This window comes from Neovison vison, chromosome 1, assembly GCF_020171115.1.
Source record: "Neovison vison isolate M4711 chromosome 1, ASM_NN_V1, whole genome shotgun sequence".
NCBI classification, from domain to species: domain Eukaryota; kingdom Metazoa; phylum Chordata; class Mammalia; order Carnivora; family Mustelidae; genus Neogale; species Neogale vison.
Genome location: NC_058091.1, coordinates 16,449,908 through 16,468,298, shown reverse-complemented (window position 1 = coordinate 16,468,298; position 18,391 = coordinate 16,449,908). Strand labels below are relative to the sequence as shown.

General features: G+C 45.0%; 1 non-coding gene and 1 pseudogene across 1 annotated transcript; both read left to right on the top strand.

Moving 5' to 3' along the window:
• Positions 1-278: 278 nt before the first annotated feature.
• On the top strand, positions 279-1,801 carry LOC122898246 (annotated as a pseudogene).
• A 5,495-nt stretch (positions 1,802-7,296) lies between these two features.
• LOC122898158 lies at positions 7,297-7,402 on the top strand. Its single transcript, XR_006382885.1, has one exon. It is a non-coding gene; the product is annotated as a U6 spliceosomal RNA (small nuclear RNA).
• The last annotated feature ends 10,989 nt before the right edge of the window (positions 7,403-18,391 follow it).

Sequence of the window (18,391 nt, the reverse complement as noted above, 5' to 3'; positions counted from 1 at the left end):
TGTCAGCGTGGTGGGCGCGGGATCCTATCAGGGGCTGGGTGACTTCCTGCCAAGCAGAGACATCCTGATCCAATCCCAACGGGGAAAAGCACCAGTCTCCAAGGCTATTGGGAACCATATTACAGGGACAGTCCTTACTCTGCCAGCACAGGCCTCCAGGGATGTCACTGCTGTCACCTGGCTGGCAGCTGGGTGCCTGCTGCTCTTTCTCTTCCAGCCCCAGCCTCCACCTGTGTCTTCCTCTCGCAGATGCTCTTTCGCTTAAGCACAATCATCTCATGACATCTCTGGCCAGGCCTGGACAACAGAGGTGTGAGATTCAAGTCCAGGTCAATGGAAACGAGTTTCTTTATTATAACTGTGGGAGCAAGGAGGTCAAACCCCGTGATCCTTGCGGGATGAAGCTGAAGGACACAGGATTTTGGGACACACAGATGGAACCTCTGAAATACCTGGGGAAGAGCTCAGAAAGAAAGTGCTGGACATCACAACAGGATTTATCACAAAGAGCTGTGAGTCCGAAGGCCCAGGGCAGAAGGAGAACACTTTGGCAGGGCTGGAGAGCTATGATGTTCATGTAAAACTTAGAAGTGGGTCCCACACACATGGCCCAGCAGCTGGGGCAGGCAAGAAGGCCAGAGCAAGACCAGGAGGGCCAAAGGGGAGCAGTGGGTGGGGCAAAGGGTTGGTCAAGACCAGAGGCTGACCTGTTTTCTCTGGTGGGGGCGGGGGCAGATTCCCTCACCCTACAGGGTAGACTCATGTGTGAGCCTGGGGCTGATGGACACACCAGAGGATCCTGGTGGTTTGCCTTCAATGTACAGTTAATCTACCTCTTTGATGCAGAGAACAGAAAGTGGACAGTGTTCCTCCTGGAGGCCAAGAGTTCAAAGGCACGTTGGACAATGACGGAGAGCTGATCAAGCTCCTTGTGTGGACGTCAAATGGAGACTGTAAGCGCTGGCTCCAGCAAGTATGGGAGCACTGCAATGAAACCCATGAAACCACAGGTAACTCAGAAGACTGGATGGAGTGCTGGTTTTCATGAAATGACCTTGCCCTACCCATAGTGTGTGTGTGTGTGTGTCTGTGTGTGTGTGTGTGTGAAGAGAGAGGAGTTGAACCATCCATGGGATATTCTTCTTGGCAGAATAATGGCTATAGGAATGTTCCAGAATTCATCCTTTCCCTTCCTACCTCCTGGATTTTTTCAACACTGCACACACCTGGTGCTCAGGTAGTTCTTGGATTTCTTGCTGGCCCCAAACAGGGGAGCATCAGTCTGTTTCCAGAGATGGTCTTATGTTCCTTTTTCTGAGATTTACTGTCTTTTTCATGTCACCTGGTGTATTGTGAGAGATCCTTCAGTGCCACCTGGACTGTCAGCTTTTCAGAGGTGGTCACTGTCACCATCCTTGTTCTGCATCACCTCCTGTCTGTCACAGCAGGAGCGACTGCTTACATTGCAAACCCTGCTTCCCCTTTTGGCGGGAGGAGCCCCTAGGGGACAGGGCGCATCCCCTTCTCCCTTCCCAACATCAGGACTGGTCACAGCAGCTGCCTCAAGGACAGTGATAGACACTGTCTGCCTGGGAGGTTGCACCTGCAGATGCTGAGGAAGCCTCCCCCAGTTTGGGGTCCCAACTGAGGCTCTTATCCTTGCATTTTCATTTCAGTGCCACCAGCCACACAACAAGGTACAGACCCTGGCAAGGCCATGGCCATCGGATCCTGCACCTGGATCTTTCCCCTGCTGCTCAGCTGTGCGGTCATAATGGGCATCCTTGTGGGAGACCATTAGATCCACAGGTAGTGAGAGCAGATTGAGAGGGAAGGGATGGCAGATGGCCTGGTGTGAGCACAGGGAATAGTGAATTCCCAGGCTCACCCCTGCCCACTGCCTGAAGCTTCTCAGAGGGCAGTGGGACTAGATGAATGAGATCTCATATCACGTGTTGGCAACAGCTTGGATAAGCTCAGCCCTGAGCTCTGATATGGCCTCAGTCACTGATAAGGCCACTGGGAAAAGGGAGGGGCCCACACCACTGCTTAAGGCCTGTTGGTGCTAAAGGGATTGAGGGAAGTCAGGCTTGGCCCTGACTGGGTTCTCTATTGGAGAGAGTCAATTTGGGTCCAGGGTGGGTGGTGTGGGGACAGCGGGGACACACAGCATGGGCTGTACTCCCTTTGAGACAGAGCAGCATGGCAGCTCCATGGGACAGCTCAAGGAGAAGGGGACTCCTTCCTGGCAGTTACAAGGACAGGGGCCCAGGGTCTCATCACAAGAAGAGGGAGTGGAAAGGCCACTGCAGACCAACTCAAAGGGCTGGACAGTAGTGCTGTGTTTCCCCAGAACGTGGCTTGGGTCTTCACATGTGAGGCAGCATGTGGGCACTAGAGACCGTGCATGATGGGACTAGAAGGAGACCAGTTCTCCGTGCAACAGTGGGGACCCTGGCTGAGGCTGGTGCCGTCGCTGGCAGCCAGCTTCCTGCACACCTCAGATCCTGAGCCCCTGAGCAGCCCCTGCTTTGAGCAGAGCCGACCTGGGGGATGGGCTAACTGAGCTCCCCGGTGAGCTCCCAGCTGAGCCGGACCAGGAACGGATGGGATGGGGGAAGGATCTTCAGACTAAGAGCTCTGCGTGCTGTTTACAGGAGGCTAGGAGGGAAGGGAAAAGAAGGACTTTTGCCCACAGTGTTCCTCAAGGTTAGAAGTATCAAGTGAAGGTCCCTATCTTCTGTCATAACCCCCAGCAGGTCCTTTAGGACCTGCCTTGAGAGGGAGCCTGGGAACCCGAGTCACATGAGCACACTGGTTTCTTACTCACTTTGGTCCTGAGCCCAGACCACTGGTAACAGGGCCTGGGGCTGCCTTTGTGATTTGGTTCAAGAGGGAGGAGGTTTGTAAAGGTGGCTGGGCCCAGGGCTGGGGTCATGGCTGGGGGAAATGCATGCCCCTGGGTGAGGTCTGTGCTCTGGGGTGGGGAGTGCTGGTGAAGGGCAGCCCCAGGACAGGGGGCCCAGGATTTCTTCAGCCACGGAGACAAACACCTGTTCTTTTCTTAAGCTGCCAAGTCTACCAAGAAGCCCCTCAGTGTGTGGACCAGTGCATTGACTCTACTTCTGGGCCAGCTGCCTTTGGATGAGCTGCTGTTCATCATTAGACCAGCAGCACTACCAAGTTCACAAATCCAGAACCTCAGTCCAGCCACCTGGTGCAGGACAGGGAAGCTCCCAAGTCCATTCTTGATTTTGTGCATCTCCTATCAGCACTTTCCACTGGCATATTCTATGCCGTTTTCTGTTGGTGTTAAGTGATGGAATTCCTACACTGAAATGTTTAAATAATGGACTGAAGGATCTCAATGAAGACAACGTTTTCCATGTTGTCCTCTAGTTGTGCAATATCAGATTCTTCTGTGTAAGAGGACCATGTCCTTGCAGACACTATCACCAAAAAGATACTGTTTGAAGCTCTAGAACTTCAGGGACATTTTCTGTGTCCTCATTGCCTTTTTAAAAAGATATTTTCTAACGTTATTTACTTTATTAACTATATTTATTTTACTTTATTAACTTTATTAACATATTTATTAACATATTTTATTTACCTTAAAATCAATCCATTAACCTTGTTGACTTCTAAATGATATATTTTATAATGTGATTACTTTCCCAGGCCTGGGTGGCTAAGTTGCTGGGGCACCTGCTTTCAGCTCAGGACTTGATCTTCAGGTCTTGGGGGAAGTCCTCCATCTGGCTGCCTACTCATCAGGGAGTTTGTTTCCCCCTCTGCCCTTCTTCTTCTCTTGCTCACACATGCTTTCTCTCTCTCTCAAAAATGAGTAAATAAAAAAAAAAAACTTTAAGAAATATACATAATGTGATTATTTTCTTCAGCAATTTATTTCCATCTACATATGTTGAAGAAAGCATATCTCTTATAAAAGACTAATTAATCTGGAATTTTTTTTATATCCTGTAAGAACTCTGGGAATTTTCTTCTTCCTCTACTATATGGGGAAAAAATATGTGTCATTCTGCTAGATTTCTTGTGGAGACACAATTTAAGGATGGCTTGGAAATCAACTTTCAGGCAGTCATCTGTCAGTCTCAGACATGATCCTGACTCTTCAGAATTTAACAGATATTCTGGGAATGAAGCAGTGGGGAATCTTCCTGATTTCCCTAGGTCCCTTACCTACAGCACTGACATTCCTGTCCTCCTCCTTCAGTGCACAGTGAGCCTTCACAGCAGAAACAGAACTGATTCTAACAGTTGATTTATTGCCTCATGAGCAAAGGATTGGCATCCAGAATATACAAAGAGCTCCTGCAAATAAGTAAGTATAAATCTGATTGTCCAGTAGGAGAAGAATCCATGAAACAAGATGGGATAGGGAGGGAGACAAACCATAAGTGACTCTTAATCTCACGAAACAAACTGTGGGTTGCTGGGGGGAGGGGGGTTGGGAGAAGGGAGGTAGGGTTATGGACATTGGGGAGGGTATGTGCTTTTGGGTAAATTGGAAGGGGAGATGAACCATGAGAGACTATGGACTCTGAAAAACAATCTGAGGGGTTTGAAGTGGCGGGGGGGTGGGAGGCTGGGGTACCAGGTGGTGGGTATTATAGAGGGCACAGCTTGCATGGAGCACTGGGTGTGGTGAAAAAATAATGAATACTGTTTTTCTGAAAATAAATAAATTGGAAAAAAAATACATCTTGCCAAAAAAAAAAAATCTGATTGTCCAAGGATCTGTGCAAATGCTTTGAGCAAGTCACAGATAGTAAATCAGCCTCAGAAATCACTGAACACATCCCGTTATCAACATAACACAAAGAACAATGGGCTTGCTTTATACATGCATCAAACTGACAAGATTTAAAGAGGCTTATAGCAAGTAGTGGACAGGAAGTGGAATAACATGAGTTCTCTTCTGTGTTGGTAGGAGTTTAAATGGGATCACTCTTTTGCCCTATAGTTTACCCTATCCGGATGGTGGTTAGTGTGTTCATCCCACTGCACGGCAACCCCAGTGTTAATTCGAGGCTGGAAACTCATGGGAGCAAAAGACAAAGAGATGTAGGATTGTTTACTGCGGTGCTATGTGTCATAGCAAAAAATTAGCCATAGGATATCCAACAGAGGTATAATATATACAGTGTGTTAGGATATTTCTGTTTCTAAGACTAAATAATCTGAACTATTGTCAAAAAATGACACAAAAATGGGTCAAAACACCAACTGAACAAAGCTTTCAAAATGTATTTTTAAGAACTTATGGACAACATACAGTCCCAGCGGCCTCCTCCATGTAAATCCCTTCACCTACATTTACAGATTAAACCAATGCATCAGAAAGGCAAATAAAGGACTCTAACCCTCATCTTCAGCACATTGAGGAAATGGAAAATGCCCAAGACCGTCAATCTCTTTGGCCGTATTGGACAATCCTGGAACAACTCGAAGCAGAGCCTGAGGACTAGGAGGCCCTCAGGTACTCTGAGACCTACTAGGAGATGATCCTGACCCAGGGGAATGTCCCAGTGTGGGGAAACTATATGCTAAAATGCTGGCATCAGGACATCACGAAAACTGGGAGGACATCAGTGTGACAGCTCTGTCATGTGGTTCAGGAAGAAAAGTGTTCAGTACAAGACTCACAATGTCTTAAGAAGTTTAGGCTTCTTTCAAAAATATGTATGGTTCTGAAAAATGGGGACACAAGAGATACATCAGTTTCAGAATTTGACGTGACAAGTTAAATGGCTCCAAACAGCTCCTGGTCATTTTTTTAAAAATTTATTTTTTATTTATTTTCGGCATAGCAGTATTCATTATTTTTGTACCACACCCAGTGCTCCATGCAATCCGTGCCCTCTCTAATACCCACCACCTGGTACCCCAACCTCCCACCCCCCGCCACTGCAAACCCCTCAGATTGTTCTGAGGGGTTTGCAGTGGCGGGGGGTTGGGCGGTTGGGGTACCAGGTGGTGGGTATTATAGAGGGCACAGCTTGCATGGAGCACTGGGTGTGGTGCAAAAATAATGAATACTGTTTTTCTGAAAATAAATAAATTGAAAAAAAAAATATCCAAATAAAATCTCCCCACCTATTAAAAAAAAAAAAAAACCCTCAGATTGTTTTTCAGAGTCCATAGTCTCTCATGGTTCACCTCCCCTTCCAATTTCCCTCAACTCCCTTCTCTCCATCTCCCCTTGTCCTCCATGCTATTTGTTATGCTCCACAAATAAGTGAAACCATATGATAATTGACTCTCTCTGCTGGACTTATTTCACTCAGCATAATCTTTTCCAGTCCCGTCCATGTTGCTACAAAAGTTGGGTATTCATCCTTTCTGATGGAGGCATCATACTCCAGTCAGGTCTTCCCTCTTTGTTCCCTTCTCCCTCTCTGTGCTCCAGTGTTTGGCAGCCTCTCCCTTCTGTCCCTCATTAGCATGGTCACCCCAGGCCTTTCGAGAGAGGAGAGCAGCTGAGGACTGGAATTGGGAGGCACGCACCCTTAGTCTCTAGAGACTCTGCCCCTCACTTTGGTGTAGGAGATGGCAGGCACTTGAATCAGCTCTTTGGAGATGAGATCACCCTTTAAGTCTTCTGTGGACAATGTGTTCCCAGTGATTTTTCTGCTTGAAACTCATGGCTGCTAAAGAATTTCACACAAAACCTCCCTGGCCCTTTTCAACTCCTGAAATCTCTTCCTCTCCAAAACCTTAAGGTTCTCACCATCGGCCCCCAGGCTTTCTGTTCTAGAACTTTCCTCTGTCAGGTAGTTTGGATCACACGGGCCAACAGCCTGTGTCCTGCGAATGTTGGGCACAAATATCACCTGCCATTAAGTCTTCCTCACCCACCTGTTTTAGTCAGACTTCCCCAGAAAATAGAAGCAGTATGACGTGCAGACAGGCAGAGAGATAGTGCGAGATTTACTCATGCACCTGTGGAGGCCGTTAACTTCACATCCTGAAGCCATCCTGAGACTCAGCGGTGCAGATGGAGTCTGAAGGCAGTCTGTGGGAGAGCTCCCTGTACTTTGCGGGAGGTCATTCTTGTTCTTTTCAGACCTTCCACTGATTTGACAAGGCCCAGCAATGTTCTGAAGGACATTCTCCTTTACTTGAAGCTCACCCATTTAAATGTCAATTTTATCCAAAATATTCTCCAAGTGGACAGGCAAAATTAATCCACATCCTTAGGCTAAATTAAGCATCCTCTCTCCCTTTCTGTGGGGCCTCACAAGTAAGTCCAGAGTAAGAATATCACACCTGGTACTCGCTTCAGCAGCACATATAATAAAATTGAAACAATAGAGAGAAGGTTAGTGTAGCCCCTGGGCAAGTTGACATATAAATTCATGAAGGGTTCCATATTTTGGGGTCATTGTTGCCATTTTAGTTCTTTGTTCTCTCGTTCATCTATTCTTCTCTGCACAGAATGAGAAGATGGAAAAACTCACCTCAGGAAAGAGAACAAGAGGCAGTACCGACTGCCAGGCATCTAATAAGCAGGGACAATAGTAAGATATCAGAACTAGAATTCAGAATAATGATTATAAACATACTAGCTGGGCGTGAAAAAAGCGCAGAAGACACTAGAGAGTCCTCCTCTGGAGAAATTAAAGAACTAAAATCAAAGGGGAAGGGAGTGAAAAATAAAATAAGGGAAATCAGAGGGGGAGGCAAACCATAAGAGACTCTTAATCATAGGAGACTGAGGGTTGCTGGAGGGGAAGGCAGTGGGAGATGGGGTCACTGGCGGATGGGCGTTAGGGAGGGCACGTGATGTGGTGAGAACCGGGTATTATATGCTGCTGCTGAATCCCTACAGTTGCATCTGAAACTAATAGTACACTATATGTTAATTAATTGAATTTAAATAAAACATGAAGAAAAAAATAAAATTATATTGGATATATGTATAATTGTGCCTAGGTGGCTCAGTCATTAAGCAGCTGCCTTCAGCTCAGATCATGATTCAGGGTACTAAGATCAAGCCCTGCATCAGTCTGCCTGCTTAATGGGAAGAGAGGTTCTCCCTCTCCTACTCCCCCCGCTTGTGTTCTCTCTTTTGCTGTGCCTCTGTCAAATAAATAAATAAAATCTTAAAAAACAAAAAGACTAAAACTAGGAATGAATCATCTGTTCCCTTTAATTAGATCTTGATCTACCCTTTGGATCAGAAGCCATAAAGCAGCAGCTGGGAGGCCTACTCAAAGAGAGGGACCTGGATCCTGGTTTCTGGATCCTTGGGGAGGCTTCTAGACACAAATCCATCTTCCCTTGCCTTCAGCCTCTCCTCCCCTTGGTAGCTGAACACAAGGTCTGAGTGTGACTGTCCTTGCCTTGCCACAACCTTCCTGGTCCAGTCAGGTGACAGCATCCCACTCTAACAGCAGCTCAGTGCCCCCTCCTGAGCCACTCTGAGGCACCTCTGCTCAAGGCAGGAGCAGTTCAGCTGGCTGGGGCTCTGGGCTCTGCAGGAGGCTAGCTGCCAGGTGAGAGAACCAGGGCTGAGCCAGGTGTCCCAGGGACCCTGGAGCTCTGGCCTTCGAATTTTATCCTGGAGAGTCTCTCCCAGGGGCCCTCTGGTTAGCTGCCACCACCCAAGGAGAGCTGTGTGTTCTGCCTCCTCGACGGAGAGCTGAGCGTGCTGCTGCACATGGCTTTTACACCAGTATTACTGGACCTAAAAACTGGTAGAAACTCAATGACTGTTCCATTTTTTTTTTATTTGAGAGAGAGAAGGAGAGAGAGAAAGGTGTAGGGGTGATGGAAAGTGTGACAGAGGGAGAACGGGGAGCAGATTGGACCCTGAGCATTGAGCACGAGGCAGGCAGAGGCCACGAGGGAAGCCTTGCCTCTCAGCGTCCCAGGATCCTCACCTGAGCAGAAGGCAGATACTTACTGGACTGAGCCCACCCAGATGCCCCAATAATAACTTCCAATTAAAAAATCATATTTTCTCATACCAGTCAGTAAACAAGACACCATATTTATTTAAGCCACTAATTGATCTGAATGATGTAAATGTGAGAGGAATTGGCCTCCATTTTTAGGCTAAATTTGATAAGTAAAAGTTTAATGAAAATTTTAAGCAACGTGACATTAAAGATTTGTCATAATACAAGACGGTGTGTTTTAGAAAATAGTTCTGGCAGGACTTAGTTAATCTTGGAATTATATGAATGTATAAAAAGTTTCCTCTTGAATTTTCTGGGTAAGATTCAGTTTCCAACCAGTGGCTTTTTTTCCCCTTTCATATGCTCTGGTTATATAATATAGTATTTTAAGTTGGCTGAATAGAATTTGTATTTTTAATATATTAAAATGATAGATGTTTGTGTTTTAAAAAAGGTAAAGAACAAATACACAGCTCAGTAATATTAACTATTGTGACTATGCTACACATTAATCCCCAGAATTTATGAGTCTTATACCTGCAAGTTTGTACCTTTTCCCACATTTCTCCATTCCCATTGTCCTTCAAAGTAGAGTTTTCTTGATTATTTGTCAGATTTTCAAACTTTTCATAGGCTTATTTGCCATGTACTGCAGCTTTGGAGAACGAGACTTGATCCAATGTGGTTGTAGGAGCTCTTTATATATTCCGGATACAGATCCTTTGTCCATGATAAAAGAATTCTTTACCTATTTTGTTTTATGTTATGTTAGTCACCATGTAGCACATCATCAGTTTTTGATGTAGTGTTCTATGATTCAGTGTATGCATTTAACACCCAGTGCTCCACATGATATGAGCCCTCCTTAATCCCCACCACAAGATTCACCCATCCTCCCCTCCCTCCCCCTCTAAAACTCTCAGTTTGTCAGAGTCCACAGTCTCTCATGGTTCATCTCCCTCTTCGATTCCCCCCCTTCATTTTTCCCTTCCTTCTCCTACTATTCCCCATGTTATTCCTTATGTTCCACAAGTAAGTGAAACCATAGGATAATTCACTTTCTCTGCTTGACTTATTTCACTCAGCATAATCTCCTCCAGTCCCGTCCATACTGATGCAAAAGTTGGGCATTCATCCTTTCTGACAGCTGAGCAATATTCCCTTATGTATATGGACCACATCTTTATCCATTTGTTGAAGGGCATCTCAACTTTTAGAAGCAGATCTGTTTCCTTCTTGAAGACTCACTGTGCCTTGAAGGAGGTGAGTCAGAGAGGAGGAATCAACGGAGAGTCACTACTGGAGATGTCTGGTCTGGGGAAATCCTAATCGCATTGCTTCATTTCCAGAATTTTTTCTGCATCCAGAGTGTCAGGATCATGTCTGACACTTACATATGACTACTTGAGAGGTGGTTTCAGAGAGACCGAATGCCATTTCTATCCACTGCGTCATACTGTAAACTTCTGAAATAATGTAACCTTTATTTATATTTTATTTAAATACCTATTTAAAAAATAAATTACTAAAGAAAACTATCATAAATGCAATCTTGTCTTAATCAATAGATCTGAGTGTCAAAGGAAGGAAGCCCTGAGATTCTCCACTTTCACACAGTATTCTTTGGGCAGTGAGCACCTTATGATATTGACAAGTGTCTGATTTCCAACACTGAAGGAGAACTTGGGAAATATTCTCTTTGTTCAGAATTATTGTTCAGGCACTTAGAAGGCCAAGTACAGGAATCCCAACAGTTAGCACCAGAGCATCCATGTTTTTTTTTTTTTTTTCTTTTAAGATTTTATTTACTTGACAGAGAGAAAGATCACAAGTACACAGAGAGGCAGGCATAGAGGTAGGAGGAAGCAGGTTCCCCGCTGAACAGAGAGCACGATGCGGGGATCGATCCCCAGAGCCTGGGACCATGACCCGAGCCAAAGGCAGAGGCCCAAGCAATGAGCCACCCAGGTGCCCCCAGAGCATTCATATTAAGAAAAAGTGCAAAGGTGGATCATCCTGACTGATAACGAGGCAGGGAAATACTCCATCTCTATCATAATCATGATCTCCAGGAGGACTGGAGGATTCTGCCTTTGACACAGGGATCGTACGTCCCGTTGGTGGACATGGACAGCAGGTAGAAGCCACTCATCAGAAGGGAGAGCGGGTGCAGGAGAGCAGATCCTCAGGCCTTCTTGTTGCAACTTCAGCCTCTAACAGAGAAACAGGAGCTTGTTCCTGTGGCTGAGAAAATCTTGGGTCAGTCTTCTTGGGCTTCTCCCTCCCCAGTTACTGCCTGGCTCAAAGCTCAGTATCACCCGACACTAGCCACACCCCCCAACCCTGGGACACCCAATCCCTGGGTCCAGCAGCCTGACCCAACTCTTCCCTCATTACCACAAAACAGTCAGATCCAGGCCCTACTACTCAACACCTAGGCTCAAGACTAAAGCCACCAATGATTCATCTGTTCCCATGACACAGAACCTGGCCCCCCTCTGGCCAGGTGAGAAGGCCTAAGAGAGTGGTTGGGAGCCCTCCCCAGAAAGGGACCTGGATCCTGGTTCCTTTAGCCTTGGGGAAGGTTACAGGCAAAAATCCATCTTCCCTTGTCTTCAGCCTGTCCTCACCTTGGTAGCTGAACACAAGGTCTGAGTGTGACTGTCCTTGTCCTGCCACACCCTTTCCTGGTCCGGTCAGGTGACAGCATCCCATTCTAACAGCAGCTCAGTGCCCCCTCCCGAGGCATTTTGAGGCACCTCTGCTCAAAGTAGGGGCAGTTCAGCTGGCTGGGGCTCTGGGCTCTGCAGGAGGATGGCTGACAGGTGACAGCACCAAGGCTGAGCCAGGTGTCCCAGGGGACCCTGGAGCTCTGGCCTTCAAATCTCATCCTGGAGAGTCTCTCCCATGGGTCCTCTGTCTTAGTTGCCACAACCCAAGCTGAGTTGTGTGAAAGCAAAGCCCTTCAAGCCAGTCTTTGGATGGGTGGGCAACAGCCTTCCCACCCCTCTTCTTTGGTTTAGACACGGGCCCCTCTCCTGGACGCAGCATGGAGAGGTCCCCCATCCCTAGGACACATCACTTGCAGCCACCTGCTGCTCTCCCCCAATCTAGAGTGTTGTCCACGCCCGGTGCTCTTACTGTTTGCACACCACCCTCTCTCAGGCCCCTCCATGAAACTGGATTTCTTTAGCAATCTGAATGAGCAGATTCCTCCCAATGTTGCTGGCTAACAGCCCAGCTCATCGGTGCCTTGACATTGGCTTTGGGAAGCCCAGAGCAGGAAACTGAGGCAGTGCAGACATCTCATTTACATAGCTGTGACAAAAGAAGTAGGTGTTGATTTAAGTAGCTAATTTTGTGACAATGTGTTATGGCTGTAATAAAATCTAATACATACACTCTCCTCCTTGAATGAGAATTCGACAGCATATAAAATTCTAGGCCCAAAGCTCTTTCCCACCAACACTTGTGAGGGAAGACTCCTTGGGCCTCCGGCAACCAGGATGGCTGTTGGGAAGATTGCTGTTGATCTATTTCCTTCTAACCTTCATAGTTCCTCAGGGTTCATTTGCAGGCGGGAGCCAGAAACCTGTTCATTTGTCATCTCAGTCTGCTTGATCTTGTACTACACTAAGGTGATAGACATAGTTTCATGGAGTTGGATGAAGACTTTCAACATTTTTTCAAGCACTAGACAGATAGATGTGCTTATGGAGATGACAAGTTCACTGGTTTTCTTCTATTCAGGTACCACTAGGCTTCCTTCCCACCACCTTTTATAAGAATCAGGTTTGTTGAGATATAATTCATAGGCAATCTTCCTCTTTTCTTTGAAGGTGCGTAGCTTCTAGTCCCCTATTTTGGGAAGTGTAAAAGAAGGATATGGCCGTCTGGCCAAATTCTAATGCATGTTTTCGGGCTCTGGAAGTAAAAGCAGAGGAATGCTATTACTCCAGCCCTGGAACCTCTTAGCAGCCCATAAATTCCACAGAGAATCCTATTTCCAAGCAGTGCGACCTTCAGGTTTTCAGAGGAGAAAAAAATGAGTGATTTTTTTTTTCAGTGACCATACTTCAGCTCTGAGACAAAGTGAGTGTTGGAGCGAGAGTACATCACTTTCACTCACGATCATCTTCCTATCCTATAAATTACATAAAATCTGCCACATGCTAGACTTACTGTAAGTATGATAGATAATAAAGTATCCCATCCCCTTCAGTAACTGGAAACACTTATGTAGGTTCTGGGCCTTGAGAGCTAATTAGCCACATTGTAAACATCAGCACCTGGAGAAACCGAACTCAGGTGACTGAATTAGGTGTAACCAGATATGTGTAGGGCTCTAACAGAAGCTGGATGAACTATTCTAGCTTGCATTTTATTTATTTATTCATTTATTCATGGAACATAGATTTATCTACTTTTGGTCTCCTTTTACAGAGGAACTCAAGATATTTGGGTCTATTGGTAAGCATGTCCTTGGATTGTCCATGGACAATTTACAATGGGAAGTCACATGTTTCTGTAAGGACCTATTTAGCTAGAGCGACTCCATCTTGGGTAAATAACCACTTTGTTGTTTGTGCAGTAAACTTAAACTGAATCTCCCCCCAACCCCAGAGAAACTTACTTAGAAACAAGTCCCGGAAACCAGTAAAATGTAGTCAGCTAGTTCCTGATAATAGAGCCCAGAATACAAGGACGAGTCAGGCCAGAGGGAAACATCTAATCAGTATGAAGTACTGTTTGTAACAGTGAGAAGGTCTTTCCCAAACCTAAATGACTCCAGCTTGGGAAGGATGACAATTTTATTATTCACACTGAAAATGTTAACTGACTAAGCCTTCCTAAAAAGTACTGTTTGTAATGATTTCTGGTATGGGGTAATCTTGAATAACATGTCACCAGACCAGATGGAACTTGAACAATCAACAAGATACACACAAACCCGGTGGGTTGAGATACCAAGGTACGGGTTGCAGTTTCATCCAATAAAAGGTAACCTGTAAGATTGGGAGGGGTCGCCCTCTTCGGAGGTGGCCCTGAGGTCAGTCAGTTGATTCATAAGCCTGTAAGCTCGGGGTGTTCGCTCTCTTCAGAGACGGCCCTGCCTGGTCAGTCTGACTTCTAATGCTTGGCATGGAATAGAGCTTTGCAAAACTTTAACTTTGTTTCAGTCTCATTCCCCTGGCCGATCAGTCTAATTTCTAATACTTATCATAAAATAAAGCTTTAAATAACTTTCACTTTGTCTCAGTCTCGTTTTGTTTAATAACGGACCTAACAGTTTCTAAAAATTGTGAAAGGATTTATAAATCTGCCAATTGGCTAGGAATGCTAGGATAAGAGACAGTCCACCATTGTTACTCCTTAACTTTCACTAGAAAATTAGGTTTCTAAGGGTTAAGAATTCTAATGTAGGGGAGGAGACAAGATGGCAGGCAAGTAGGAGGAGGTGCCTTTTCAACCTCTACCCTAAAGTGAGCTGATTACCTACCAAAGAACTCTGGTCACCCATGAAATCAGCCTGAGATCAGAATTATACATGTCTGGATCTCTATGGGGGCAGAAGACACCAGTGGGTAAAGTAAAGTGGAGTGGGAATGTCAGACTGATAACGGAAGATAACCAAAAGGGGGAGGGAGCCACCAGAAGCTACCCATTGGAAAGTAATACCCCAATACGAGAGTGCCCTGCAACTGAGGACCAGCACTAACATGGAGTCTTGTTGAAATCACTCAAAAAGAGCAAAGGATCGCGGGGGAAATTGTGGGAATCGGTGCGGTTAGGGACAGGGCTTAAGTCCCCGGATCCAGGACAGCCACCCTGGCGCTGAGCCAGAGAGTGCGGCAAAGAAGCCAGGTCTTGGTCCCTGAGCCACCAGGACACCTGAGAGCATCTGTGTGGTGGCTCCCATGAGGGTAAGGGAGTATCGCCAGCCAGCAGAACTATAGCCTTTTGCACTTCCACATGTGAGTCACACTACCGAAGTCTGAGTTGTGCCCTACATCCTCCCCTGAGAGAGGTGTGTGCAGGCACCAGGCGGAGGTCTCTCGGACCTTAGAGTCTGAGCACTCCCAGCCCGGGCCAGCAGGAAAATCTCAGTGCACTATCCCTGCTTGGGACCTCTCTGGTGGCCTGGAGCTGCCTAGACAGCTGCTGCTCTCATGGTTTTGGGTACAAGCGGGAATTCCTGTGGTCCCAGAGACCGTGACTGGGAAAGTGCTCTGCCAGTGGCCGAGGGGGAATATATGTGCTCTGGAGCATCCAGAGGGGAACAGACTGAGGCTTCTCTCTGAGAGGGAGGTCTGGGTGCAGTTTGCTTTCCTCTGAACCTCTGAAAACCATCCAAAGTTCCCAAGGGGAGAGAGAACAAATGAACAAACAAACAAAAAAAACCTCCAGAGAACAAAAGCCTGAAAAACCGGTTTCCTCAGAGCCCACCCCCTTGAGGGGGGCAGGAGGACATCACTCTAGCAAGACTCCCTGAAAACCACGTGGCAGACCCCTCCCCCAGAAAGCCACACACATACACACACACACAAAGACAAGAGGACAACCATCACTACTTCATAGATACAACTTTTATTTTTAATTCATCCCCACTATTCTGGTTCATTTTTAAAATATATATAGCTTTTTAACCTATTTACCATCATAGTAAAACATCGAGTATATCAAATTCCATAATAACCTTTTAACCTGAACTTTTTGATACATATACCTGTGTTTTTCTTTTGCTTTTCTATTTTTAAATTTTTTAATTAAATTTTAGTTTAGTTTAGTTTAATCATTTTTAAAAATATTCATATAGAGATATGCTTCAAGGTAATTCCTTTTCCTCAATCAATGCTACCCCATAGGTTAAACAGTTTTTAATCCCCCTTTATCTTAGGAATGTTGAGTACTTTAGCAAAGATATCAAGATACATCCAGTAAGAATCAAAATAACTTTCCTTACCCACACTGAGAGTTTATAAGCACTCTCCCATCCTTTGCTTCTGCCAGCATTTCTGTATATTTGTTTTTGTCCTGGTAGTATATAAATCTTATACTTGGGGTTCTTTATGATGAGGTTCTTTGTTTGTTTGTTTGTTTTTACTTATTTATTTTTTCTCTTGTCATCCACTTTTGTCAGTCTTTTTGTTTGTCTGTTTTTGTTTGTATACTTCATAAATCTTACCTTGGGGCCCACTTGGGTTGGGCCTTCTATTTTACCTTTCTTTTTTTTCCTCCCTTTTTTCCCTCTTTTATTTCTTTTGGGTGGGGACACTTGATTGCTAGAAGCGTTTCAGGGTGCACCTTGCTTGCACCACGGTTGATACATTCAGCTACACATTCATTCAGCCATCTCTCACCAAAATGACTAGGAAGAGAAATGCCCAACAGAAGAAAAATTCAGAGACTGGGCCTTCTGCATCAGAGCTCTTGGATATGGACACAGAAAATATGTCAGAAAGGGAATTCAGGCTAACAATTATCCAGGCAATAACTAGGTTGGAGAAAGCCATGGATGACAAAATGGAATTGATTAGGGCAGAAGTGAAAGCCACCAGGATGATGTTCACAATGTTCTCAATGAGTTCCAATCTAATCTAAATTCCCTAAAAACTAGGGTAACTGAGGCAGAAGATAGAATTAGTGACATGGAGGACAAACAGATAGAGAGAAAGGATCAGGAGGAAGCCTGGAACAAACAGCTGAGAAGCCACGAAAACAGAATTAGGGAAATAAATGATGCCATGAAACGTTCCAAAGTCAGAATTATTGGAATCCCTGAAGGGGAGGAGAAAGAAAGAAGACTAGAAGATATAGTAGAACAAATTCTCCATGAAAATTTTTCCAATCTCGTGAATGGAACCAGCATTCATGTACTAGAGGCAGAAAGGTCTGCCCCCCAAGATCATAGAATCTAGAAAGACCTTGAGACACCTGATATGAAAATGATGAATTATAATTGTAGACAGGAGCTCTTGAAAGCAGCTAGGGTAAAGAAATTCCTTATGTACAGAGGAAAGCCCATCAGAATAATGTCAGACCTGTCCATAGAAACCTGGGAAGCCAGAAAGGGCTGGCAAGATATATTCAGGGCACTAAATGAAAAGAACATGCAGCCAAGAATACTTTATCCAGCAAGACTGACATTCAAAATGGATGGAGAAATAAAGGGCTTCCAAGACCACCAAGGTTTAAAAGAGTATGCAACCACCAAGCCGACACTGCAGAAAATATTAAGGGGGGTTCTATAAAAGAGGAAAAATCCCAAGAATACCATTGAACAGAAATATATGGAGACAATCTATAGAAACAAAGACTTCATAGGTAGCATGATGTCAATAAAAATATATCTCTCAATAATCACTCTCAACGTGAATGGCCTAAATGCACCCATAAACTGACACAGGGTTGCAGATTGGATAAAACAACAGGACCCATCCATTTGTTGTCTACAAGAGATCCATTTTGAACCTAAGGATACACCCAGACTGAAAGTGAAGGGATGGAGAAGCATCTTTAATGCCATTGGGCCTCAAAAGAAGGCTGGGGTAGTGATTCTGATGCAAAATAAATTAGATTTTAAACTAAAGACTAGTCAGAGATACAGAAAGACATTATATAATTCTTTTTTTTTTTAAGCTTTAATTTATTTGACAGAGAACACCAGTAGGTAGAGAGACAGGCAGAGAGAGAGAGAGAGAGAAAGGGAAGCAGGCTCCCTGCTGAGCAGAGAGCCCGATGCAGGGCTAAATCCCAGCAACCTGGGATCATGACCTGAGCCAAAGGCAGAGGCTTTAACCCACTGAGCCACCCAGGTGCCCTGACACTACATCATTCTTAAAGGGACTATCCACCAAGGAGATCTAACAATTGTCAATATATATGTTCCCAATAAGGGAGCTGCCAATTACACAAGAAAACTGTTAATCAAGATAAAGAGTCATATTGCTATGAATACCTTAATTAATGGTAGGAGATCTTAACATGCCACTCTCAGTAATAGACAGATTATTCAAGCAGAAAATCAATAAAGAAACAAGAGCATTGAATGACACATTGGACCAGATGGACCTCATAGATATATACAGAACATTCCACCCTAAAACAACAGAATACTCATTCTTCTTGACTGCACATGGAACCTTCTCCAGAATAGACCACATATTGGGTCACAAATCAGGACTCAACTGATACCAAAAGACTGAGATTATTCCCTGCATATTCTCAGGTCACAATGCTTTGAAACGGGAGCTCAACCACAAGGAAATTTTGGAAGGAACTCAAACACCTGGAAGCTAAAGACCACCTTGCTTGAGAATGCTGGGATCAACAAGGAAATCAAAGAAGAGCTTAAACAATTCATGGAAATCAATGAGAATGAGGACACTTCAGTCCAAAACCTATGGGATACAGCAAAAGCCATTCTAAGAGGGAAATACATAGACATCCAAGCCTCCCTCAAA